Here is a 27,488-nt window from a genome sequence, read left to right as displayed (position 1 = left end):
CGACAGAGATTTAGGTCTCATAAAAAGTCTCCTACTCAGACTTATGTGGAGTTAGCTAGAGACAAAGGAAATCTGTTTGACAAATGGCACAGTGCAAGTAAGGTAACTGATTTTAACTCTCTACGGGAGTTAATCTTGTTAGAAGAGTTTAAAAATTGCTTACCGGAACGCATTGTAGTTTATCTGAACGAACAGAAAGTATCCTCACTGTCGGAAGCGTCTGTATTGGCAGACGAGTTTGTGTTGACGCATAAGAGCGTGTTTTCGGCTCGTACGGAGAGCAGGGCTGCGGAGTTGCTAACTTTTAGTCCTAGTCGACCAGCAGTACATCCAGCACGCCCAAAAGATGTGCGTCACTGTTTCTATTGTCATAAGGTGGGACATTTGGTTAGTGATTGCTTTTTGCTTAAACGCAAACCGGGGATACCTCAGCACGCCAGGCCGCCAACGGGTGTTGGGCTGATTCGTACGGTTGTTAGGCCGGAATCAAGACAGAGGCCTCATAGTGAATGTGGTTTGAAAGTCCCTGTCCCAGATCACAGTTATGAACCGTTCATTTTTGAGGGGTTTGTTTCTATATCAGATGACGAAGCGTCTCAGCGTCCAGTTAGAATCCTCAGAGATACTGGTGCGGCGCAGTCGTTCATACTAGCTGATGTGTTGCCCTTGTCTAATAATACATATTGTGGTTCCAATGTGTTAGTACAAGGAATTGAAATGGGATTTGTCCCAGTGCCATTGCACTTTGTGAACATACACTCTGAGTTAGTCAGTGGATTGTTCAGAGTGGGCGTACGTCCTATGTTGCCAGTAAAAGATGTGACATTTATAATGGGCAACGATATTGCCGGAGGAAAGGTAATACCTGTATTGGAGGTAATGGATAAAAGTGACCAGTCTCTCTCCGAGGAGCTGGCACAGGGTTATCCAGATGTGTTCCCCGCTTGTGCTGTCACACGTGCTCAAGCACGACAAGTGGGTGAAGTGATAGATTTGTCGAACACGATTCTATTCAGAGAGTGTGACCCAGAGGATAGTTCGGGTGCTACCTCTGGTAAGCTGGTGCAGTCTGACCAACAGCCCAGAGAAAGGAAGAAGGATGTGGAACTTGTTGCTGAGGCAATACAGTTACCAGTTACTCGTGAGCAGCTGATCGCTAACCAACAGGTTGACATTAGTCTGGCTAAATGTTTTTCTAGTGTTGTCTCAGAGGACGAGCTAAAGAAGAAAAACATGGCATACTTCATTGATGGTAATCTCCTCATGCGTAAATGGACATCCCATGTTGACGCTGGCGGAGATTGGAATGCTGTTTACCAAATAGTGATTCCTACAGCCTTTCGACAAAATGTTTTATCCCTCGCTCATGATCACCAGTGGTCCGGACATCTGGGAGTCACCAAGACTTATGATCGAGTTTTGCGACATTTCTTTTGGCCTGGCTTAAAACAAGATGTGGCTCAGTTCTGTCGGACTTGCCACACCTGTCAAGTAGTTGGGAAACCGAACCAGGTTATTTCCCCCGCGCCTCTTTGTCCCATACCGGCCATAGGTGAACCATTCGAACATGTGATGGTTGATTGTGTTGGACCATTACCGAAAACAAAATCTGGTAACCAGTTTATGTTGACAATTATGTGTGTGGCCACCAGGTACCCAGAGGCCATTCCTCTGCGAAAAGGGGTTAGATAATGTGATGGCAGATGCTTTGTCTCGTGTGTGATGATCTAGGTTTTTTTTGTTATCCCGGCAGGATGATTATAGAAATTTGGGTGTTGTGATAGTACGTGTGTCGCAAACCATTGTGGTTTGCTCTTTTAAGGGTGGGAGTGTTACGGATACAGGTATCCTGTGTTTTTGTGTGTTTCTACTCTTTCTGCCCTAATCACAGGTGTCCTGTATGTTCCTGATTGGTGGTCGTTGAGGTGTCTGCTGATTGGACCAATCAGTGAACATTCCTGTTAATTGCACCACCTGTTATTCGTTTGTTCAATCACACATCCCATGTTATAAAAACCAAACTTGTGTGTGTTGCAAGAGAGAGAGACTTTTTCCATATGTGAGTATGGACACGGTGGTGTCCTGTGTGTTGTGTACTCACTACGTTGTTGGTTACCCTATTGGTAACTTGGTTAGAGCCACGGGGTTCGTAACACCTGTTCTCAGGTGGAAAGGGATTGATCCCTGTTCTCAGGTGGAAAGGGATTGATTCCTGTTCTCAGGTGGAAAGGGATTGATCCCTGTTCTCAGGTGGAAAGGGATTGATCCCTGTTCTCAGGTGGAAAGGGATTGATCCCTGTTCTCAGGTGGAAAGGGATTGATCCCTGTTCTCAGGTGGAAAGGGATTGATCCCTGTTCTCAGGTGGAAAGGGATTGATCCCTGTTCTCAGGTGGAAAGGGATTGATCCCTGTTCTCAGGTTGAAACATGGCGGGAGTGTTACCACTACACCAAGGCTCTGCACAGGAAATATTAATAGTTGATGGCAGTGGGTAACCAAATCATAGGGTCCTTGTCCATAGACTGCTTTCAAGGTAAGGACACAAACATTTTGTATTTTGTAATTTGGGTGAACTATCGCTTTAAAAGAACATGGAAGAAAGCCCTGCTAGCTCTCCCTGAGCTGTTTCCCAAGAGATGGGGGTTTGAAAATGTTCTTGTTTTAACAATTCATTTCTCAAAATCACCTAACCTTCAAAAAATATCTAATGAATATCAATATTCAGGTGGTTTATTCCTACTAGTTGAATATCCTTACCATCATCTTACTCTGCACAGACACAATATGATGTTTATGAGTTGTGAGTCCCCCCACCGTCTCTGCCTAGCATGTACGCAATACTAAAATGTCCAAAATTATATTTGATTCTTGGAGCATTTAATATCCAATGCTTATTTGTCCATGAATGGCTGCATAAATGGGCATATGAGATTTCAAATATGTGATTACACTGGCAAAATAGGGAAGAAGCGGAATAATACAATAAGTGTGGGGAATAACAGTAGTTTTCTTACTGACAAGCACAGTAATTACCCTGTATTTTAGCCCATTGTTAAGAATTAGAATTGTTCCACAGATCAGACTAAATCAAGTAAATAGATAATAAAATATCCTGAAGACTAGATTACATTAATCTGCCCCTACACCCTAACCTCCTGAAGACTAGATGACATTAATCTGCCCCTACACCCTAACCTCCTGAAGACTAGATTACATTAATCTGATCCTACACCCTAACCTCCTGAAGACTAGATGACATTAATCTGCCCCTACACCCTAACCTCCTGAAGACTAGATGACATTAATCTGATCCTACACCCTAACCTCCTGAAGACTAGATGACATTAATCTGCTCCTACACCCTAACCTCCTGAAGACTAGATTACATTAATCTGCTCCTACACCCTAACCTCCTGAAGACTAGATTACATTAATCTGCTCCTACACCCTAACCTCCTGAAGACTAGATGACATTAATCTGCTCCTACACCCCTAACCTCCTGAAGACTAGATGACATTAATCTGCCCCTACACCCTAACCTCCTGAAGACTAGATGACATTAATCTGCTCCTACACCCTAACCTCCTGAAGACTAGATGACATTAATCTGCCCTACACCCTAACCTCCTGAAGACTAGATTACATTAATCTGCTCCTACACCCTAACCTCCTGAAGACTAGATGACATTAATCTGCTCCTACACCCTAACCTCCTGAAGACTAGATGACATTAATCTGCTCCTACACCCTAACCTCCTGAAGACTAGATTACATTAATCTGCCCCTACACCCTAACCTCCTGAAGACTAGATTACATTAATCTGCTCCTACACCCTAACCTCCTGAAGACTAGATTACATTAATCTGCTCCTACACCCTAACCTCCTGAAGACTAGATTACATTAATCTGCTCCTACACCCTAACCTCCTGAAGACTAGATGACATTAATCTGCCCCTACACCCTAACCTCCTGAAGACTAGATTACATTAATCTTCTCCTACACCCTAACCTCCTGAAGACTAGATTACATTAATCTGCTCCTACACCCTAACCTCCTGAAGACTAGATGACATTAATCTGCTCCTACACCCTAACCTCCTGAAGACTAGATGACATTAATCTGCTCCTACACCCTAACCTCCTGAAGACTAGATGACATTAATCTGCTCCTACACCCTAACCTCCTGAAGACTAGATGACATTAATCTGCCCCTACACCCTAACCTCCTGAAGACTAGATGACATTAATCTGCCCCTACACCCTAACCTCCTGAAGACTAGATGACATTAATCTGCCCCTACACCCTAACCTCCTGAAGAGAAGACTAGATGACATTAATCTGCTCCTACACCCTAACCTCCTGAAGAATAGATGACATTAATCTGCCCCTACACCCTAACCTCCTGAAGACTAGATTACATTAATCTGCCCCTACACCCTAACCTCCTGAAGACTAGATTACATTAATCTGCTCCTACACCCTAACCTCCTGAAGACTAGATGACATTAATCTGCTCCTACACCCTAACCTCCTGAAGACTAGATGACATTAATCTGCCCCTACACCTTAACCTCCTGAAGACTAGATGACAATCTGCTCCTACACCCTAACCTCCTGAAGACTAGATGACATTAATCTGCTCCTACACCCTAACCTCCTGAAGACTAGATGACATTAATCTGCCCCTACACCCTAACCTCCTGAAGACTAGATGACATTAATCTGCCCCTACACCCTAACCTCCTGAAGAGAAGACTAGATGACATTAATCTGCTCCTACACCCTAACCTCCTGAAGACTAGATGACATTAATCTGCCCCTACACCCTAACCTCCTGAAGACTAGATTACATTAATCTGCTCCTACACCCTAACCTCCTGAAGACTAGATTACATTAATCTGCTCCTACACCCTAACCTCCTGAAGACTAGATTACATTAATCTGCTCCTACACCCTAACCTCCTGAAGACTAGATTACATTAATCTGCCCCTACACCCTAACCTCCTGAAGACTAGATGACATTAATCTGCCCCTACACCCTAACCTCCTGAAGACTAGATGACATTAATCTGCCCCTACACCCTAACCTCCTGAAGACTAGATTACATTAATCTGCTCCTACACCCTAACCTCCTGAAGACTAGATTACATTAATCTGCTCCTACACCCTAACCTCCTGAAGACTAGATGACATTAATCTGCTCCTACACCCTAACCTCCTGAAGACTAGATGACATTAATCTGCTCCTACACCCTAACCTCCTGAAGACTAGATTACATTAATCTGCTCCTACACCCTAACCTCCTGAAGACTAGATGACATTAATCTGCCCCTACACCCTAACCTCCTGAAGACTAGATGACATTAATCTGCCCCTACACCCTAACCTCCTGAAGACTAGATGACATTAATCTGCCCCTACACCCTAACCTCCTGAAGACTAGATGACATTAATCTGCCCCTACACCCTAACCTCCTGAAGACTAGATGACATTAATCTGCTCCCTACACCCTAACCTCCTGAAGACTAGATGACATTAATCTGCTCCTACACCCCTAACCTCCTGAAGACTAGATGACATTAATCTGCTCCTACACCCTAACCTCCTGAAGACTAGATGACATTAATCTGCTCCTACACCCTAACCTCCTGAAGACTAGATGACATTAATCTGCTCCTACACCCTAACCTCCTGAAGACTAGATGACATTAATCTGCTCCTACACCCTAACCTCCTGAAGACTAGATGACATTAATCTGCCCCTACACCCTAACCTCCTGAAGACTAGATGACATTAATCTGCCCCTACACCCTAACCTCCTGAAGACTAGATGACATTAATCTGCTCCTACACCCTAACCTCCTGAAGACTAGATGACATTAATCTGCTCCTACACCCTAACCTCCTGAAGACTAGATGACATTAATCTGCCCCTACACCCTAACCTCCTGAAGACTAGATGACATTAATCTGCCCCTACACCCTAACCTCCTGAAGAGAAGACTAGATGACATTAATCTGCTCCTACACCCTAACCTCCTGAAGACTAGATGACATTAATCTGCCCCTACACCCTAACCTCCTGAAGACTAGATGACATTAATCTGCCCCTACACCCTAACCTCCTGAAGACTAGATGACATTAATCTGCTCCTACACCCTAACCTCCTGAAGACTAGATGACATTAATCTGCTCCTACACCCTAACCTCCTGAAGACTAGATGACATTAATCTGCTCCTACACCCTAACCTCCTGAAGACTAGATGACATTAATCTGCTCCTACACCCTAACCTCCTGAAGACTAGATGACATTAATCTGCCCCTACACCCTAACCTCCTGAAGACTAGATTACATTAATCTGCTCCTACACCCCTAACCTCCTGAAGACTAGATGACATTAATCTGCCCCTACACCCTAACCTCCTGAAGACTAGATGACATTAATCTGCCCCTACACCCCTAACCTCCTGAAGAGAAGACTAGATGACATTAATCTGCTCCTACACCCTAACCTCCTGAAGACTAGATGACATTAATCTGCCCCTACACCCCTAACCTCCTGAAGACTAGATGACATTAATCTGCTCCTACACCCTAACCTCCTGAAGACTAGATTACATTAATCTGCTCCTACACCCCTAACCTCCTGAAGACTAGATTACATTAATCTGCTCCTACACCCTAACCTCCTGAAGACTAGATTACATTAATCTGCCCCTACACCCCTAACCTCCTGAAGACTAGATGACATTAATCTGCCCCTACACCCTAACCTCCTGAAGACTAGATGACATTAATCTGCCCCTACACCCTAACATCCTGAAGACTAGATTACATTAATCTGCTCCTACACCCTAACCTCCTGAAGACTAGATTACATTAATCTGCTCCTACACCCTAACCTCCTGAAGACTAGATGACATTAATCTGCCCCTACACCCTAACCTCCTGAAGACTAGATGACATTAATCTGCCCCTACACCCTAACCTCCTGAAGACTAGATGACATTAATCTGCCCCTACACCCTAACCTCCTGAAGACTAGATTACATTAATCTGCTCCTACACCCTAACCTCCTGAAGACTAGATTACATTAATCTGCTCCTACACCCTAACCTCCTGAAGACTAGATGACATTAATCTGCTCCTACACCCTAACCTCCTGAAGACTAGATGACATTAATCTGCTCCTACACCCTAACCTCCTGAAGACTAGATGACATTAATCTGCCCCTACACCCTAACCTCCTGAAGACTAGATGACATTAATCTGCTCCTACACCCTAACCTCCTGAAGACTAGATGACATTAATCTGCTCCTACACCCTAACCTCCTGAAGACTAGATTACATTAATCTGCTCCTACACCCTAACCTCCTGAAGACTAGATGACATTAATCTGCTCCTACACCCTAACCTCCTGAAGACTAGATGACAATAATCTGCCCCTACACCCTAACCTCCTGAAGACTAGATGACATTAATCTGCCCCTACACCCTAACCTCCTGAAGACTAGATTACATTAATCTGCTCCTACACCCCTAACCTCCTGAAGACTAGATGACATTAATCTGCCCCTACACCCTAACCTCCTGAAGACTAGATGACATTAATCTGCTCCTACACCCTAACCTCCTGAAGACTAGATGACATTAATCTGCTCCTACACCCTAACCTCCTGAAGACTAGATGACATTAATCTGCCCCTACACCCTAACCTCCTGAAGACTAGATGACATTAATCTGCTCCTACACCCTAACCTCCTGAAGACTAGATGACATTAATCTGCCCCTACACCCTAACCTCCTGAAGACTAGATGACATTAATCTGCTCCTACACCCTAACCTCCTGAAGACTAGATTACATTAATCTGCTCCTACACCCTAACCTCCTGAAGACTAGATTACATTAATCTGCTCCTACACCCCTAACCTCCTGAAGACTAGATTACATTAATCTGCTCCTACACCCCTAACCTCCTGAAGACTAGATTACATTAATCTGCTCCTACACCCTAACCTCCTGAAGACTAGATTACATTAATCTGACCCTACACCCTAACCTCCTGAAGACTAGATGACATTAATCTGCCCCTACACCCTAACCTCCTGAAGACTAGATGACATTAATCTGCTCCTACACCCTAACCTCCTGAAGACTAGATGACATTAATCTGCTCCTACACCCTAACCTCCTGAAGACTAGATGACATTAATCTGCCCCTACACCCTAACCTCCTGAAGACTAGATGACATTAATCTGCTCCTACACCCTAACCTCCTGAAGACTAGATTACATTAATCTGCTCCTACACCCCTAACCTCCTGAAGACTAGATTACATTAATCTGCTCCTACACCCTAACCTCCTGAAGACTAGATGACATTAATCTGCCCCTACACCCCTAACCTCCTGAAGACTAGATGACATTAATCTGCTCCTACACCCCTAACCTCCTGAAGACTAGATTACATTAATCTGCTCCTACACCCTAACCTCCTGAAGACTAGATGACATTAATCTGCTCCTACACCCTAACCTCCTGAAGACTAGATGACATTAATCTGCTCCTACACCCTAACCTCCTGAAGACTAGATTACATTAATCTGCTCCTACACCCTAACCTCCTGAATATTAGATGACATTAATCTGCTCCTACACCCTAACCTCCTGAAGACTAGATGACATTAATCTGCTCCTACACCCTAACCTCCTGAAGACTAGATGACATTAATCTGCCCCTACACCCTAACCTCCTGAAGACTAGATGACATTAATCTGCTCCTACACCCTAACCTCCTGAAGACTAGATGACATTAATCTGCTCCTACACCCTAACCTCCTGAAGACTAGATTACATTAATCTGCTCCTACACCCTAACCTCCTGAAGACTAGATGACATTAATCTGCTCCTACACCCTAACCTCCTGAAGACTAAATGACATTAATCTGCTCCTACACCCTAACCTCCTGAAGACTAGATGACATTAATCTGCCCCTACACCCTAACCTCCTGAAGACTAGATTACATTAATCTGCCCCTACACCCTAACCTCCTGAAGACTAGATTAAATTAATCTGCTCCTACACCCCTAACCTCCTGAAGACTAGATGACATTAATCTGCCCCTACACCCCTAACCTCCTGAAGACTAGATGACATTAATCTGCTCCTACACCCCTAACCTCCTGAAGACTAGATGACATTAATCTGCTCCTACACCCTAACCTCCTGAAGACTAGATGACATTAATCTGCCCCTACACCCTAACCTCCTGAAGACTAGATGACATTAATCTGCTCCTACACCCTAACCTCCTGAAGACTAGATTACATTAATCTGCTCCTACACCCTAACCTCCTGAAGACTAGATGACATTAATCTGCTCCTACACCCTAACCTCCTGAAGACTAGATGACATTAATCTGCTCCTACACCCTAACCTCCTGAAGACTAGATGACATCAATCTGCTCCTACACCCTAACCTCCTGAAGACTAGATGACATTAATCTGCTCCTACACCCTAACCTCCTGAAGACTAGATGACATTAATCTGCCCCTACACCCTAACCTCCTGAAGACTAGATGACATTAATCTGCTCCTACACCCTAACCTCCTGAAGACTAGATGACATTAATCTGCTCCTACACCCCTAACCTCCTGAAGACTAGATGACATTAATCTGCTCCTACACCCTAACCTCCTGAAGACTAGATGACATTAATCTGCTCCTACACCCTAACCTCCTGAAGACTAGATGACATTAATCTGCCCCTACACCCTAACCTCCTGAAGACTAGATGACATTAATCTGCTCCTACACCCCTAACCTCCTGAAGACTATATGACATTAATCTGCTCCTACACCCTAACCTCCTGAAGACTAGATGACATTAATCTGCTCCTACACCCTAACCTCCTGAAGACTAGATGACATTAATCTGCTCCTACACCCTAACCTCCTGAAGACTAGATGACATTAATCTGCCCCTACACCCCTAACCTCCTGAAGACTAGATGACATTAATCTGCCCCTACACCCTAACCTCCTGAAGACTAGATGACATTAATCTGCTCCTACACCCCTAACCTCCTGAAGACTAGATTACATTAATCTGCTCCTACACCCTAACCTCCTGAAGACTAGATGACATTAATCTGTTCCTACACCCTAACCTCCTGAAGACTAGATGACATTAATCTGCTCCTACACCCTAACCTCCTGAAGACTAGATTACATTAATCTGCTCCTACACCCTAACCTCCTGAAGACTAGATGACATTAATCTGCTCCTACACCCTAACCTCCTGAAGACTAGATGACATTAATCTGCTCCTACACCCTAACCTCCTGAAGACTAGATGACATTAATCTGCCCCTACACCCTTACCTCCTGAAGACTAGATGACATTAATCTGCTCCTACACCCTAACCTCCTGAAGACTAGATGACATTAATCTGCCCCTACACCCTAACCTCCTGAAGACTAGATGACATTAATCTGCTCCCTACACCCCTAACCTCCTGAAGACTAGATTACATTAATCTGCTCCTACACCCTAACCTCCTGAAGACTAGATGACATTAATCTGCTCCTACACCCTAACCTCCTGAAGACTAGATGACATTAATCTGCTCCTACACCCTAACCTCCTGAAGACTAGATGACATTAATCTGCTCCTACACCCCTAACCTCCTGAAGACTAGATGACATTAATCTGCTCCTACACCCTAACCTCCTGAAGACTAGATGACATTAATCTGCTCCTACACCCTAACCTCCTGAAGACTAGATGACATTAATCTGCCCCTACACCCTAACCTCCTGAAGACTAGATGACATTAATCTGCTCCTACACCCTAACCTCCTGAAGACTAGATGACATTAATCTGCTCCCTACACCCTAACCTCCTGAAGACTAGATGACATTAATCTGCTCCTACACCCTAACCTCCTGAAGACTAGATGACATTAATCTGCTCCTACACCCCTAACCTCCTGAAGACTAGATGACATTAATCTGCCCCTACACCCCTAACCTCCTGAAGACTAGATTACATTAATCTGCTCCTACACCCTAACCTCCTGAAGACTAGATGACATTAATCTGCTCCTACACCCTAACCTCCTGAAGACTAGATTACATTAATCTGCTCCTACACCCTAACCTCCTGAAGACTAGATGACATTAATCTGCTCCTACACCCTAACCTCCTGAAGACTAGATGACATTAATCTGCCCCTACACCCTAACCTCCTGAAGACTAGATGACATTAATCTGCCCCTACACCCTAACCTCCTGAAGACTAGATTACATTAATCTGCTCCTACACCCTAACCTCCTGAAGACTAGATGACATTAATCTGCCCCTACACCCTAACCTCCTGAAGACTAGATGACATTAATCTGCTCCTACACCCTAACCTCCTGAAGACTAGATTACATTAATCTGCTCCTACACCCTAACCTCCTGAAGACTAGATGACATTAATCTGCTCCTACACCCTAACCTCCTGAAGACTAGATGACATTAATCTGCTCCTACACCCCTAACCTCCTGAAGACTAGATGACATTAATCTGCCCCTACACCCTAACCTCCTGAAGACTAGATGACATTAATCTGCTCCTACACCCTAACCTCCTGAAGACTAGATTACATTAATCTGCTCCTATACCCTAACCTCCTGAAGACTAGATGACATTAATCTGCTCCTACACCCCTAACCTCCTGAAGACTAGATGACATTAATCTGCTCCCTACACCCTAACCTCCTGAAGACTAGATTACATTAATCTGCTCCCTACACCCTAACCTCCTGAAGACTAGATGACATTAATCTGCTCCTACACCCTAACCTCCTGAAGACTAGATGACATTAATCTGCTCCTACACCCTAACCTCCTGAAGACTAGATTACATTAATCTGCCCCTACACCCCTAACCTCCTGAAGACTAGATGACATTAATCTGCTCCTACACCCTAACCTCCTGAAGACTAGATGACATTAATCTGCTCCTACACCCTAACCTCCTGAAGACTAGATTACATTAATCTGCTCCACACCCTAACCTCCTGAAGACTAGATGACATTAATCTGCTCCTACACCCTAACCTCCTGAAGACTAGATTACATTAATCTGCTCCTACACCCTAACCTCCTGAAGACTAGATGACATTAATCTGCCCCTACACCCTAACCTCCTGAAGACTAGATGACATTAATCTGCCCCTACACCCCTAACCTCCTGAAGACTAGATTACATTAATCTGCTCCTACACCCCTAACCTCCTGAAGACTAGATGACATTAATCTGCCCCTACACCCTAACCTCCTGAAGACTAGATGACATTAATCTGCTCCTACACCCCTAACCTCCTGAAGACTAGATTACATTAATCTGCTCCCTACACCCTAACCTCCTGAAGACTAGATGACATTAATCTGCCCCTACACCCTAACCTCCTGAAGACTAGATGACATTAATCTGCTCCTACACCCTAACCTCCTGAAGACTAGATTACATTAATCTGCTCCTACACCCCTAACCTCCTGAAGACTAGATGACATTAATCTGCTCCCTACACCCTAACCTCCTGAAGACTAGATGACATTAATCTGCTCCTACACCCTAACCTCCTGAAGACTAGATGACATCAATCTGCTCCTACACCCTAACCTCCTGAAGACTAGATGACATTAATCTGCTCCCTACACCCTAACCTCCTGAAGACTAGATGACATTAATCTGCCCCTACACCCCTAACCTCCTGAAGACTAGATGACATTAATCTGCCCCTACACCCTAACCTCCTGAAGACTAGATGACATTAATCTGCTCCTACACCCTAACCTCCTGAAGACTAGATGACATTAATCTGCTCCTACACCCTAACCTCCTGAAGACTAGATGACATTAATCTGCTCCTACACCCTAACCTCCTGAAGACTAGATGACATTAATCTGCCCCTACACCCTAACCTCCTGAAGACTAGATGACATTAATCTGCTCCTACACCCTAACCTCCTGAAGACTAGATGACATTAATCTGCTCCTACACCCCTAACCTCCTGAAGACTAGATTACATTAATCTGCTCCTACACCCCTAACCTCCTGAAGACTAGATGACATTAATCTGCCCCTACACCCCTAACCTCCTGAAGACTAGATGACATTAATCTGCCCCTACACCCTAACCTCCTGAAGACTAGATTACATTAATCTGCTCCTACACCCTAACCTCCTGAAGACTAGATGACATTAATCTGCCCTACACCCTAACCTCCTGAAGACTAGATGACATTAATCTGCTCCTACACCCTAACCTCCTGAAGACTAGATGACATTAATCTGCTCCTACACCCTAACCTCCTGAAGACTAGATGACATTAATCTGCCCCTACACCCTAACCTCCTGAAGACTAGATGACATTAATCTGCCCTACACCCTAACCTCCTGAAGACTAGATTACATTAATCTGCTCCTACACCCTAACCTCCTGAAGACTAGATGACATTAATCTGCCCCTACACCCTAACCTCCTGAAGACTAGATGACATTAATCTGCTCCTACACCCTAACCTCCTGAAGACTAGATGACATTAATCTGCCCCTACACCCTAACCTCCTGAAGACTAGATGACATTAATCTGCTCCTACACCCTAACCTCCTGAAGACTAGATTACATTAATCTGCTCCTACACCTAACCTCCTGAAGACTAGATGACATTAATCTGCTCCTACACCCTAACCTCCTGAAGACTAGATGACATTAATCTGCTCCCTACACCCCTAACCTCCTGAAGACTAGATGACATTAATCTGCCCCTACACCCTAACATCCTGAAGACTAGATTACATTAATCTGCTCCTACACCCCTAACCTCCTGAAGACTAGATGACATTAATCTGCTCCTACACCCCTAACCTCCTGAAGACTAGATGACATTAATCTGCCCCTACACCCCTAACCTCCTGAAGACTAGATGACATTAATCTGCTCCTACACCCTAACCTCCTGAAGACTAGATTACATTAATCTGCTCCTACACCCTAACCTCCTGAAGACTAGATTACATTAATCTGCTCCTACACCCTAACCTCCTGAAGACTAGATGACATTAATCTGCTCCTACACCCTAACCTCCTGAAGACTAGATGACATTAATCTGCCCCTACACCCTAACCTCCTGAAGACTAGATTACATTAATCTGCTCCTACACCCTAACCTCCTGAAGACTATATGACATTAATCTGCTCCTACACCCTAACCTCCTGAAGACTAGATTACATTAATCTGCTCCTACACCCTAACCTCCTGAAGACTAGATGACATTAATCTGCTCCTACACCCCTAACCTCCTGAAGACTAGATGACATTAATCTGCCCCTACACCCCTAACCTCCTGAAGACTAGATGACATTAATCTGCCCCTACACCCTAACCTCCTGAAGACTAGATTACATTAATCTGCTCCTACACCCTAACCTCCTGAAGACTAGATGACATTAATCTGCCCCTACACCCTAACCTCCTGAAGACTAGATGACATTAATCTGCTCCTACACCCTAACCTCCTGAAGACTAGATGACATTAATCTGCTCCTACACCCTAACCTCCTGAAGACTAGATGACATTAATCTGCCCCTACACCCTAACCTCCTGAAGACTAGATGACATTAATCTGCTCCTACACCCTAACCTCCTGAAGACTAGATTACATTAATCTGCTCCTACACCCTAACCTCCTGAAGACTAGATGACATTAATCTGCTCCTACACCCTAACCTCCTGAAGACTAGATGACATTAATCTGCTCCTACACCCTAACCTCCTGAAGACTAGATTACATTAATCTGCTCCTACACCCTAACCTCCTGAAGACTAGATGACATTAATCTGCTCCCTACACCCCTAACCTCCTGAAGACTAGATGACATTAATCTGCTCCTACACCCTAACCTCCTGAAGACTAGATGACATTAATCTGCCCCTACACCCTAACCTCCTGAAGACTAGATGACATTAATCTGCTCCTACACCCTAACCTCCTGAAGACTAGATGACATTAATCTGCTCCTACACCCTAACCTCCTGAAGACTAGATGACATTAATCTGCCCCTACACCCTAACCTCCTGAAGACTAGATGACATTAATCTGCCCCTACACCCTAACCTCCTGAAGACTAGATGACATTAATCTGCTCCTACACCCTAACCTCCTGAAGACTAGATGACATTAATCTGCTCCTACACCCTAACCTCCTGAAGACTAGATGACATTAATCTGCCCCTACACCCTAACCTCCTGAAGACTAGATGACATTAATCTGCCCCTACACCCTAACCTCCTGAAGACTAGATGACATTAATCTGCTCCTACACCCTAACCTCCTGAAGACTAGATGACATTAATCTGCTCCTACACCCTAACCTCCTGAAGACTAGATGACATTAATCTGCCCCTACACCCTAACCTCCTGAAGACTAGATGACATTAATCTGCCCCACACCCTAACCTCCTGAAGACTAGATTACATTAATCTGCCCCTACACCCTAACCTCCTGAAGACTAGATTACATTAATCTGCCCCTACACCCTAACCTCCTGAAGACTAGATGACATTAATCTGCCCCTACACCCTAACCTCCTGAAGACTAGATGACATTAATCTGCCCCTACACCCCTAACCTCCTGAAGACTAGATGACATTAATCTGCCCCTACACCCTAACCTCCTGAAGACTAGATGACATTAATCTGCTCCTACACCCCTAACCTCCTGAAGACTAGATTACATTAATCTGCTCCTACACCCCTAACCTCCTGAAGACTAGATTACATTAATCTGCTCCTACACCCTAACCTCCTGAAGACTAGATGACATTAATCTGCTCCTACACCCTAACCTCCTGAAGACTAGATGACATTAATCTGCTCCTACACCCTAACCTCCTGAAGACTAGATGACATTAATCTGCTCCTACACCCTAACCTCCTGAAGACTAGATGACATTAATCTGCCCCTACACCCTAACCTCCTGAAGACTAGATGACATTAATCTGCTCCTACACCCTAACCTCCTGAAGACTAGATGACATTAATCTGCCCCTACACCCTAACCTCCTGAAGACTAGATGACATTAATCTGCTCCTACACCCTAACCTCCTGAAGACTAGATGACATTAATCTGCTCCTACACCCTAACCTCCTGAAGACTAGATGACATTAATCTGCCCCTACACCCTAACCTCCTGAAGACTAGATGACATTAATCTGCCCCTACACCCTAACCTCCTGAAGACTAGATTACATTAATCTGCTCCTACACCCTAACCTCCTGAAGACTAGATGACATTAATCTGCCCTACACCCTAACCTCCTGAAGACTAGATTACATTAATCTGCCCCTACACCCTAACCTCCTGAAGACTAGATGACATTAATCTGCCCCTACACCCTAACCTCCTGAAGACTAGATGACATTAATCTGCTCCTACACCCTAACCTCCTAAAGACTAGATGACATTAATCTGCTCCTACACCCTAACCTCCTGAAGACTAGATTACATTAATCTGCCCCTACACCCCTAACCTCCTGAAGACTAGATGACATTAATCTGCCCCTACACCCTAACCTCCTGAAGACTAGATTACATTAATCTGCTCCTACACCCTAACCTCCTGAAGACTAGATGACATTATTCTGCTCCTACACCCTAACCTCCTGAAGACTAGATGACATTAATCTGCTCCTACACCCTAACCTCCTGAAGACTAGATGACATTAATCTGCCCCTACACCCCTAACCTCCTGAAGACTAGATGACATTAATCTGCCCCTACACCCTAACCTCCTGAAGACTAGATTACATTAATCTGCTCCTACACCCCTAACCTCCTGAAGACTAGATGACATTAATCTGCTCCTACACCCTAACCTCCTGAAGACTAGATGACATTAATCTGCTCCTACACCCTAACCTCCTGAAGACTAGATTACATTAATCTGCTCCTACACCCCTAACCTCCTGAAGACTAGATGACATTAATCTGCTCCTACACCCTAACCTCCTGAAGACTAGATGACATTAATCTGCCCCTACACCCTAACCTCCTGAAGACTAGATGACATTAATCTGCCCCTACACCCTAACCTCCTGAAGACTAGATTACATTAATCTGCTCCTACACCCCTAACCTCCTGAAGACTAGATGACATTAATCTGCCCCTACACCCTAACCTCCTGAAGACTAGATGACATTAATCTGCTCCTACACCCTAACCTCCTGAAGACTAGATGACATTAATCTGCTCCTACACCCTAACCTCCTGAAGACTAGATGACATTAATCTGCCCCTACACCCTAACCTCCTGAAGACTAGATGACATTAATCTGCTCCTACACCCTAACCTCCTGAAGACTAGATTACATTAATCTGCTCCTACACCCTAACCTCCTGAAGACTAGATGACATTAATCTGCTCCTACACCCTAACCTCCTGAAGACTAGATGACATTAATCTGCTCCTACACCCTAACCTCCTGAAGACTAGATGACATTAATCTGCTCCTACACCCCTAACCTCCTGAAGACTAGATGACATTATTCTGCTCCTACACCCCTAACCTCCTGAAGACTAGATGACATTAATCTGCTCCTACACCCTAACCTCCTGAAGACTAGATGACATTAATCTGCCCCTACACCCTAACCTCCTGAAGACTAGATGACATTAATCTGCCCCTACACCCTAACCTCCTGAAGACTAGATTACATTAATCTGCTCCTACACCCTAACCTCCTGAAGACTAGATGACATTAATCTGCTCCTACACCCTAACCTCCTGAAGACTAGATTACATTAATCTGCTCCTACACCCTAACCTCCTGAAGACTAGATGACATTAATCTGCTCCTACACCCTAACCTCCTGAAGACTAGATTACATTAATCTGCTCCTACACCCTAACCTCCTGAAGACTAGATGACATTAATCTGCTCCTACACCCTAACCTCCTGAAGACTAGATGACATTAATCTGCTCCTACACCCCTAACCTCCTGAAGACTAGATGACATTAATCTGCTCCTACACCCCTAACCTCCTGAAGACTAGATGACATTAATCTGCTCCTACACCCTAACCTCCTGAAGACTAGATGACATTAATCTGCCCCTACACCCTAACCTCCTGAAGACTAGATGACATTAATCTGCTCCTACACCCTAACCTCCTGAAGACTAGATTACATTAATCTGCTCCCTACACCCTAACCTCCTGAAGACTAGATTACATTAATCTGCTCCTACACCCCTAACCTCCTGAAGACTAGATTACATTAATCTGCTCCTACACCCTAACCTCCTGAAGACTAGATTACATGAATCTGCTCCTACACCCTAACCTCCTGAAGACTAGATGACATTAATCTGCTCCCTACACCCTAACCTCCTGAAGACTAGATTACATTAATCTGCTCCTACACCCTAACCTCCTGAAGACTAGATGACATTAATCTGCCCCTACACCCCTAACCTCCTGAAGACTAGATGACATTAATCTGCTCCTACACCCTAACCTCCTGAAGACTAGATGACATTAATCTGCCCCTACACCCTAACCTCCTGAAGACTAGATGACATTAATCTGCCCCTACACCCTAACCTCCTGAAGACTAGATTACATTAATCTGCTCCTACACCCTAACCTCCTGAAGACTAGATGACATTAATCTGCCCCTACACCCTAACCTCCTGAAGACTAGATGACATTAATCTGCTCCTACACCCTAACCTCCTGAAGACTAGATGACATTAATCTGCTCCTACACCCTAACCTCCTGAAGACTAGATTACATTAATCTGCCCCTACACCCTAACCTCCTGAAGACTAGATGACATTAATCTGCCCCTACACCCTAACCTCCTGAAGACTAGATGACATTAATCTGCTCCTACACCCTAACCTCCTGAAGACTAGATGACATTAATCTGCCCCTACACCCTAACCTCCTGAAGACTAGATTACATTAATCTGCTCCTACACCCTAACCTCCTGAAGACTAGATTACATTAATCTGCTCCTACACCCTAACCTCCTGAAGACTAGATGACATTAATCTGCCCCTACACCCTAACCTCCTGAAGACTAGATGACATTAATCTGCTCCTACACCCCTAACCTCCTGAAGACTAGATGACATTAATCTGCCCCTACACCCTAACCTCCTGAAGACTAGATGACATTAATCTGCTCCTACACCCTAACCTCCTGAAGACTAGATGACATTAATCTGCTCCTACACCCTAACCTCCTGAAGACTAGATGACATTAATCTGCCCCTACACCCCTAACCTCCTGAAGACTAGATGACATTAATCTGCTCCTACACCCTAACCTCCTGAAGACTAGATGACATTAATCTGCTCCTACACCCTAACCTCCTGAAGACTAGATGACATTAATCTGCCCCTACACCCTAACCTCCTGAAGACTAGATGACATTAATCTGCCCCTACACCCTAACCTCCTGAAGACTAGATGACATTAATCTGCTCCTACACCCTAACCTCCTGAAGACTAGATGACATTAATCTGCCCCTACACCCTAACCTCCTGAAGACTAGATTACATTAATCTGCTCCCTACACCCTAACCTCCTGAAGACTAGATTACATTAATCTGCCCCTACACCCTAACCTCCTGAAGACTAGATTACATTAATCTGCTCCTACACCCTAACCTCCTGAAGAGCTAGATGACATGAATCTGCCCCTACACCCTAACCTCCTGAAGACTAGATGACATTAATCTGCCCCTACACCCTAACCTCCTGAAGACTAGATTACATTAATCTGCTCCTACACCCTAACCTCCTGAAGACTAGATTACATTAATCTGCTCCTACACCCTAACCTCCTGAAGACTAGATTACATTAATCTGCTCCTACACCCTAACCTCCTGAAGACTAGATGACATTAATCTGCTCCCTACACCCTAACCTCCTGAAGACTAGATGACATTAATCTGCTCCTACACCCTAACCTCCTGAAGACTAGATGACATTAATCTGCTCCTACACCCTAACCTCCTGAAGACTAGATTACATTAATCTGCCCCTACACCCTAACCTCCTGAAGACTAGATTACATTAATCTGCCCCTACACCCTAACCTCCTGAAGAGCTAGATGACATTAATCTGCCCCTACACCCTAACCTCCTGAAGACTAGATGACATTAATCTGCCCCTACACCCTAACCTCCTGAAGACTAGATTACATTAATCTGCTCCTACACCCTAACCTCCTGAAGACTAGATGACATTAATCTGCTCCTACACCCTAACCTCCTGAAGACTAGATGACATTAATCTGCTCCTACACCCTAACCTCCTGAAGACTAGATGACATTAATCTGCTCCTACACCCTAACCTCCTGAAGACTAGATGACATTAATCTGCTCCTACACCCTAACCTCCTGAAGACTAGATTACATTAATCTGCCCCTACACCCTAACCTCCTGAAGACTAGATGACATTAATCTGCCCCTACACCCTAACCTCCTGAAGACTAGATGACATTAATCTGCCCCTAAACCCTAACCTCCTGAAGACTAGATGACATTAATCTGCCCCTACACCCTAACCTCCTGAAGACTAGATTACATTAATCTGCTCCTACACCCTAACCTCCTGAAGACTAGATTACATTAATCTGCTCCTACACCCTAACCTCCTGAAGACTAGATGACATTAATCTGCCCCTACACCCTAACCTCCTGAAGACTAGATGACATTAATCTGCCCCTACACCCTAACCTCCTGAAGACTAGATGACATTAATCTGCTCCTACACCCCTAACCTCCTGAAGACTAGATGACATTAATCTGCTCCTACACCCTAACCTCCTGAAGACTAGATTACATTAATCTGCTCCTACACCCTAACCTCCTGAAGACTAGATGACATTAATCTGCTCCTACACCCCTAACCTCCTGAAGACTAGATTACATTAATCTGCTCCTACACCCTAACCTCCTGAAGACTAGATGACATTAATCTGCTCCTACACCCTAACCTCCTGAAGACTAGATGACATTAATCTGCTCCTACACCCTAACCTCCTGAAGACTAGATGACATTAATCTGCTCCTACACCCTAACCTCCTGAAGACTAGATGACATTAATCTGCTCCTACACCCTAACCTCCTGAAGACTAGATGACATTAATCTGCTCCTACACCCAAACCTCCTGAAGACTAGATTACATTAATCTGCCCCTACACCCTAACCTCCTGAAGACTAGATGACATTAATCTGCCCCTACACCCTAACCTCCTGAAGACTAGATGACATTAATCTGCCCCTACACCCTAACCTCCTGAAGACTAGATGACATTAATCTGCCCCTACACCCTAACCTCCTGAAGACTAGATGACATTAATCTGCTCCTACACCCTAACCTCCTGAAGACTAGATTACATTAATCTGCCCTACACCCTAACCTCCTGAAGACTAGATGACATTAATCTGCTCCTACACCCTAACCTCCTGAAGACTAGATGACATTAATCTGCCCCTACACCCTAACCTCCTGAAGACTAGATTACATTAATCTGCCCCTACACCCTAACCTCCTGAAGACTAGATTACATTAATCTGCTCCTACACCCTAACCTCCTGAAGACTAGATTACATTAATCTGCTCCTACACCCTAACCTCCTGAAGACTAGATTACATTAATCTGCTCCTACACCCTAACCTCCTGAAGACTAGATTACATTAATCTGCTCCTACACCCTAACCTCCTGAAGACTAGATGACATTAATCTGCTCCTACACCCTAACCTCCTGAAGACTAGATGACATTAATCTGCTCCTACACCCTAACCTCCTGAAGACTAGATGACATTAATCTGCTCCTACACCCCTAACCTCCTGAAGACTAGATGACATTAATCTGCTCCTACACCCTAACCTCCTGAAGACTAGATGACATTAATCTGCCCCTACACCCTAACCTCCTGAAGACTAGATGACATTAATCTGCCCCTACACCCTAACCTCCTGAAGACTAGATGACATTAATCTGCTCCTACACCCTAACCTCCTGAAGACTAGATGACATTAATCTGCTCCTACACCCCTAACCTCCTGAAGACTAGATGACATTAATCTGCTCCTACACCCTAACCTCCTGAAGACTAGATGACATTAATCTGCTCCTACACCCTAACCTCCTGAAGACTAGATGACATTAATCTGCTCCTACACCCTAACCTCCTGAAGACTAGATGACATTAATCTGATCCTACACCCTAACCTCCTGAAGACTAGATGACATTAATCTGCTCCTACACCCTAACCTCCTGAAGACTAGATGACATTAATCTGCTCCTACACCCTAACCTCCTGAAGACTAGATGACATTAATCTGCTCCTACACCCTAACCTCCTGAAGACTAGATGACATTAATCTGCCCCTACACCCTAACCTCCTGAAGACTAGATGACATTAATCTGCTCCTACACCCTAACCTCCTGAAGACTAGATGACATTAATCTGCTCCTACACCCCTAACCTCCTGAAGACTAGATGACATTAATCTGCTCCTACACCCTAACCTCCTGAAGACTAGATGACATTAATCTGCTCCTACACCCTAACCTCCTGAAGACTAGATGACATTAATCTGCTCCTACACCCTAACCTCCTGAAGACTAGATGACATTAATCTGCTCCTACACCCTAACCTCCTGAAGACTAGATGACATTAATCTGATCCTACACCCTAACCTCCTGAAGACTAGATGACATTAATCTGCTCCTACACCCTAACCTCCTGAAGACTAGATGACATTAATCTGCTCCTACACCCTAACCTCCTGAAGACTAGATGACATTAATCTGCTCCTACACCCTAACCTCCTGAAGACTAGATGACATTAATCTGCCCCTACACCCTAACCTCCCTTTACTCAGTACTTTGTTGAAGCACCTTTGGCAGCGATTACAGCCTCGAGTCTTCTTGGGTATGACGCTACAAGCTTGGCACACCTGTATTTGGGGAGTTTCTCCCATTCTTCTCTGCAGATCCTCTCAAGCGCTGTTGTCTTGGCTGTGTGCTTAGGGTCGTTGTCCTGTTGGAAGGTGAACCTTCGCCTCAGTCTGAGGTCCTGAGCACCTTGGAGCAGGTTTTCATCAAGGATCTCTCTGTACTTTGCTCTGTTCATCTTTCCCTCGAGCCTGACTAGTCTCCCAGTCCCTGCCGCTGAAAAACATCCCCACAGCATGATGCTGCCACCACCATGCTTCACCGTAGGGATGGTGCCAGGTTTCCTCCAGACGTGACGCTTGGCATTCAGGCCAAAGAGTTCAATCTTGGTTTCATCAGACCAGAGATTCTTGTTTCTCATGGTCTGAGTTCTTTAGGTGCCTTTTGGCAAACTCCGAGCGGGCTGTCATGTGCCTTTTACTGAGGAGTGGCTTCCGTCTGGCCACTCTACCATAAAGGCCTGATTGGTGGAGTGCTGCAGAGATGGTTGTCCTTCTGGAAGGTTCTCCCATTTCCACAGAGGAACTCTGGAGTTCTGTCAGAGTGACCATCGGGTTCTTGGTCACCGCCCTGACCAAGGCCCTTCTCCCCCGATTGCTCAGTTTGGCCGGGCGGCCAGCTCTAGGAAGAGTCTTGGTGGTTCCAAACGTCTTCCATTTAAGAATGATGGAGGCCACTGTGTTCTTGGGGACCTTCAATGCTGCAGAAATATTTTGGTACCCTTCCCCAGATCTGTGCCTCGACACAATCCTTTCTCGGAGCTCTACGGACAATTCCTTCGACCTCATGGCTTCGTTTTTGCTCTGACATGCACTGTCAACTGTGGGACCTTATATAGACAGGTGTGTGCCTTTCCAAATCATGTCCAATCAATTTAATTGTTTCACAGGTGGACTCCAATCAAGTTGTAGAAACATCTCAAGGATGCTCAATGGAAACAGATTGCACCTGAGCTCAATTTCGAGTCTCATAGCAAAGGGTCTGAACATTTATGTAAATAAGGTATTTCTGTTTTTTATACATTTGCAAACATTTCTAAAAACCTGTTTTCGCTTTGTCATTATGGGGTACTCTGTGTAGATTGATGAGGGAAAAAATTATTTAATCAATTTTAGAATAAGGCTTTAACGTAACAAAATGTGGAAACTGTCAAGGGGTCTGAATACTTTCCGAATGCACTGTAAATGATGTAATATGCCAGGGAGATATGTATACTGTAGCTAAGAAAGTAATACTAAGTGTATGTTGTGTAGTAAGCTGTTAGTAGCCCATGTGCCTCACCCTAATAATTTGGTCCCTTTCCCCCTCATAACTTAGCCTACAGTTCTGACTTGGTGGTGCACATGTAGCCTATAACCTGTTTTAGAGAAATGTAATCATTGAATATTGTAAGAGCTTTCATTGTCTGCTTATATGCCCCCTTTATTTATCCTATGGTTCTGACTTGGTGTACAGGGAGAACACTGTAAGAACGGCCCAGGTTCTGAATTCTGTCGCTGTGCATTTCAAAAGTGCTGAACAAACAGTTATATCGAGTACTCGTTCATTAATGTCTTAATCTAAATTACTTGCCTCTTATCCACTCTTCCCTTATGCCATAGTTTGTACATCTCAATTTATATTGATTATATCGGTCTCTCATTAGTATCTTATTCATAATTTTAGGCAATGGAATGATTTCATGGTTTGCTTATGTTCGTTCCCACTCCGGCTGCGCGACATTGGTCATATATAGTCTCTCCCCCACTGACCACTACCTGCTTTCCACTAGCTTCCATAGCTATAAAGTCAGACTCCACAGCCACAAAGTCACAATTGGCTACATAAATGTGCTTTTTGGTCTTAATTTAAGGTTAGGCATAAGGTTAGCAGTGTGGTCACTGTTAGGTTCAAATCCAATTTTAAGAAGATCAATTGTAGAAATGGGCAGGGTTTATGACTTAGTGGCTATGAAGCTAGTAACGACCCAACTACCTTGGCAACTTGGCCAACATAACAGAGTATATTTGGACGTTATGTCAACGATAGAAACAGGCAGAGTTTCTAAATATGTATATTAAAAGTCAAACTAAATAATGCCGGAGACGACTTACCTTTCACCTTTAGTTAAATTCTTCACGGGGGAATGATGTACACGCTCAATACGTCTGTTAGTTTGGTATTCACAGTGAATGTATGAACACCCGTCTACTGCTGCAGTTGTCAAACGACAACTACATTTACCATTGGTCTCTGGGAACTTTTACGATTTTTCATTGGTCAATAAACTCCGTTATTCCCGCCTACTCTGGGTCAGGTTGACATCATGGCGGTGTTTGGCTGTCTAGGTTGAAAATATCTTCAACCAAGGCTGTTGTTGTGTGCGGCGATCACAGTATCGCTCCTAATGTCATCCTCGAATGTTGTCTGAAGGATAACATCTGAGATATATCGATAAAGCTTTACAGAATTCCTAATCAATATCTAAGACCCACTGGCAATAAAATGAAAGTATAGTAGCCTAAAAGTGTCTGTCAACAGTTTGTTTCAGATGCAATGTGAAAGACAAAAACTAGAAAAGTTCTAAGTGGTCAAGACATTTTCAGTGCACCAGCGCCGCCTTGTGACTGACCATTATAACACACCTGCAGCAGGCTTTCCACTAGATAGCACAGCCACAAAGTCAATATTGTCTATATCGTAAAAATTCATGAAAATAACATTTTATTTTTGGTCCTAATTTAAGGTTAGGCATAAGGTTAACAGTGTGGTTAAGGTTGTTTAAAATTACATTTTAAGAAGATAAATTGTAGAAATAGGCGGGGTTTCTGACTTTGTGGCTGTGGTAACTAGTGACAACCCTGCAGCAGGTAGACGCTGCTCCTTAAACCACCATATTTATTTGGAAATGGAGAGCTAGACTATGATGCAGTTTCTCTCATTTAAAATATACAACTCTTGACAGATTTGCCTTGGATTCAGCAGGCTACTGGCATTACACATCTGGCTTAAAGACTACTGTGGCTCTGTTGGCATAACTTATAAAGATACCTTTGACACCTTCTGGAAACAGAAGATGCTCTACAGGAATGACGGAGTCCATCCAAATCATCCTGGCTCCTGGACTCTGTCCACGCATTTCAAGGTCGCATTGAGACCATTACTTATCTGTGACCCCAAGCCCTGCTAAAATAATCCCTACCATTGTGTCGCTGAGTTGTCGTAGTGCTGCTGCAAATGTCCATTGTCCCAGGGGCGTTGGCAGTCAATGTAAGTAACCATATTTATGTCCCTCTTATTGCCCTGAATGCCTCTTTCAATCCCACAGCTATTGGATGCAGTAATCATGTGCCTATCAACCAGAGTAATACTGTTAGCACTGAGGTGGTGTGCCCTAGCAGGAAGTCCACTGTGTGCAGCTCACCCTGCGCTATCAGCTCAAACATAAATATCACTGTCATGTCTACATCTGATAAGCTTCCCAGTAAAGCAATGAAAACAATCAATCATCCCAGAAAAGCACTATAAATAGCCTACGTTAACGCATGTAGCCTAAGAAACAAGGTTCATGAAATCGGTAACTTGCTAGTAACAGATGACATTCATATCCTGAAGCTCACCTAGATAATACCTTTGATGATACAGTGGTAGCAATACAAGGTTAGAGACAGCAATGCCAATGGAGGAGGTGTTGCTGTTTACATTCAGAATCATATTCCTGTAAAGCTTAGAGGATCTCATGTTAAATACTGTTGAAGTGATATGGCTACAGTTTCACCGGCCTCACCTCAATCAATCCAATTGATTTATAAAGACCTTTCTACATCAGCAGTTGTCACAAAGTGCATACACAGAAACCGAGCCTAAAATCTCAAAGAGCAAGCAATGCAGATGTAGCCTATTCGTGTGGGAAGCTGCTATAGACCACCAAGTGCTAACAGTCAGTATATGGATAATATGTGTGAAATGCTTGATAATGAATGTGATATCAATAGAGAGGTATATTTTCTGGGTGACCTAAATATTGACTGGCTTTCATCAAGCTGCCCACTCAAGAAAAAGCTTCAAACTGTAACCACTGCCTGCAACCTGGTTCAGGTTATCAGTCAACCTACCAGGGTGGTTACAAACAGCACAGGAATGAAATCATCAACATGTATTGATCACATCTTTACTAATGCTGCAGAAATGTGTTTTAAGGCAGTATCCAAATCCATCGGATGTAGTGATCACAATATAGTAGCCATATCTAGGAAAACCAAAGTTCCAAAGGCTGGGCCTAATATAGTGTATAAGAGGTCATACAATACGTTTTGTAGCAATATTTCATGGTCTGTGGCCTTCAATGAGGAGCAACCAGATGCTGTACTTGACACATTTATGGAATTGCTTATTCCAGTTA

At 44.0% G+C, this 27,488-nt stretch overlaps 1 protein-coding gene across 2 annotated transcripts in view; it reads right to left on the bottom strand.

Annotated features, from left to right (window-relative positions):
- The window catches only part of LOC121534209 (AP-1 complex subunit sigma-2-like), an 83,696-nt gene extending 58,396 nt beyond the window's left edge, over positions 1–25,300 (bottom strand). For both annotated transcript variants that reach the window (XM_041840774.2, XM_041840773.1), the window contains exon 1: positions 25,201–25,300. The gene's annotated coding sequence lies outside the window, so the exon portion shown is untranslated. The remainder of the gene's footprint in view (positions 1–25,200) is intronic.
- Positions 25,301–27,488: the final 2,188 nt, after the last annotated feature.

This window comes from Coregonus clupeaformis, unplaced genomic scaffold (genome assembly GCF_020615455.1).
Source record: "Coregonus clupeaformis isolate EN_2021a unplaced genomic scaffold, ASM2061545v1 scaf0092, whole genome shotgun sequence".
In the NCBI taxonomy this organism is placed as follows: Eukaryota; Metazoa; Chordata; class Actinopteri; order Salmoniformes; family Salmonidae; genus Coregonus; species Coregonus clupeaformis.
This window is presented reverse-complemented; position numbering and strand designations above follow the sequence as displayed.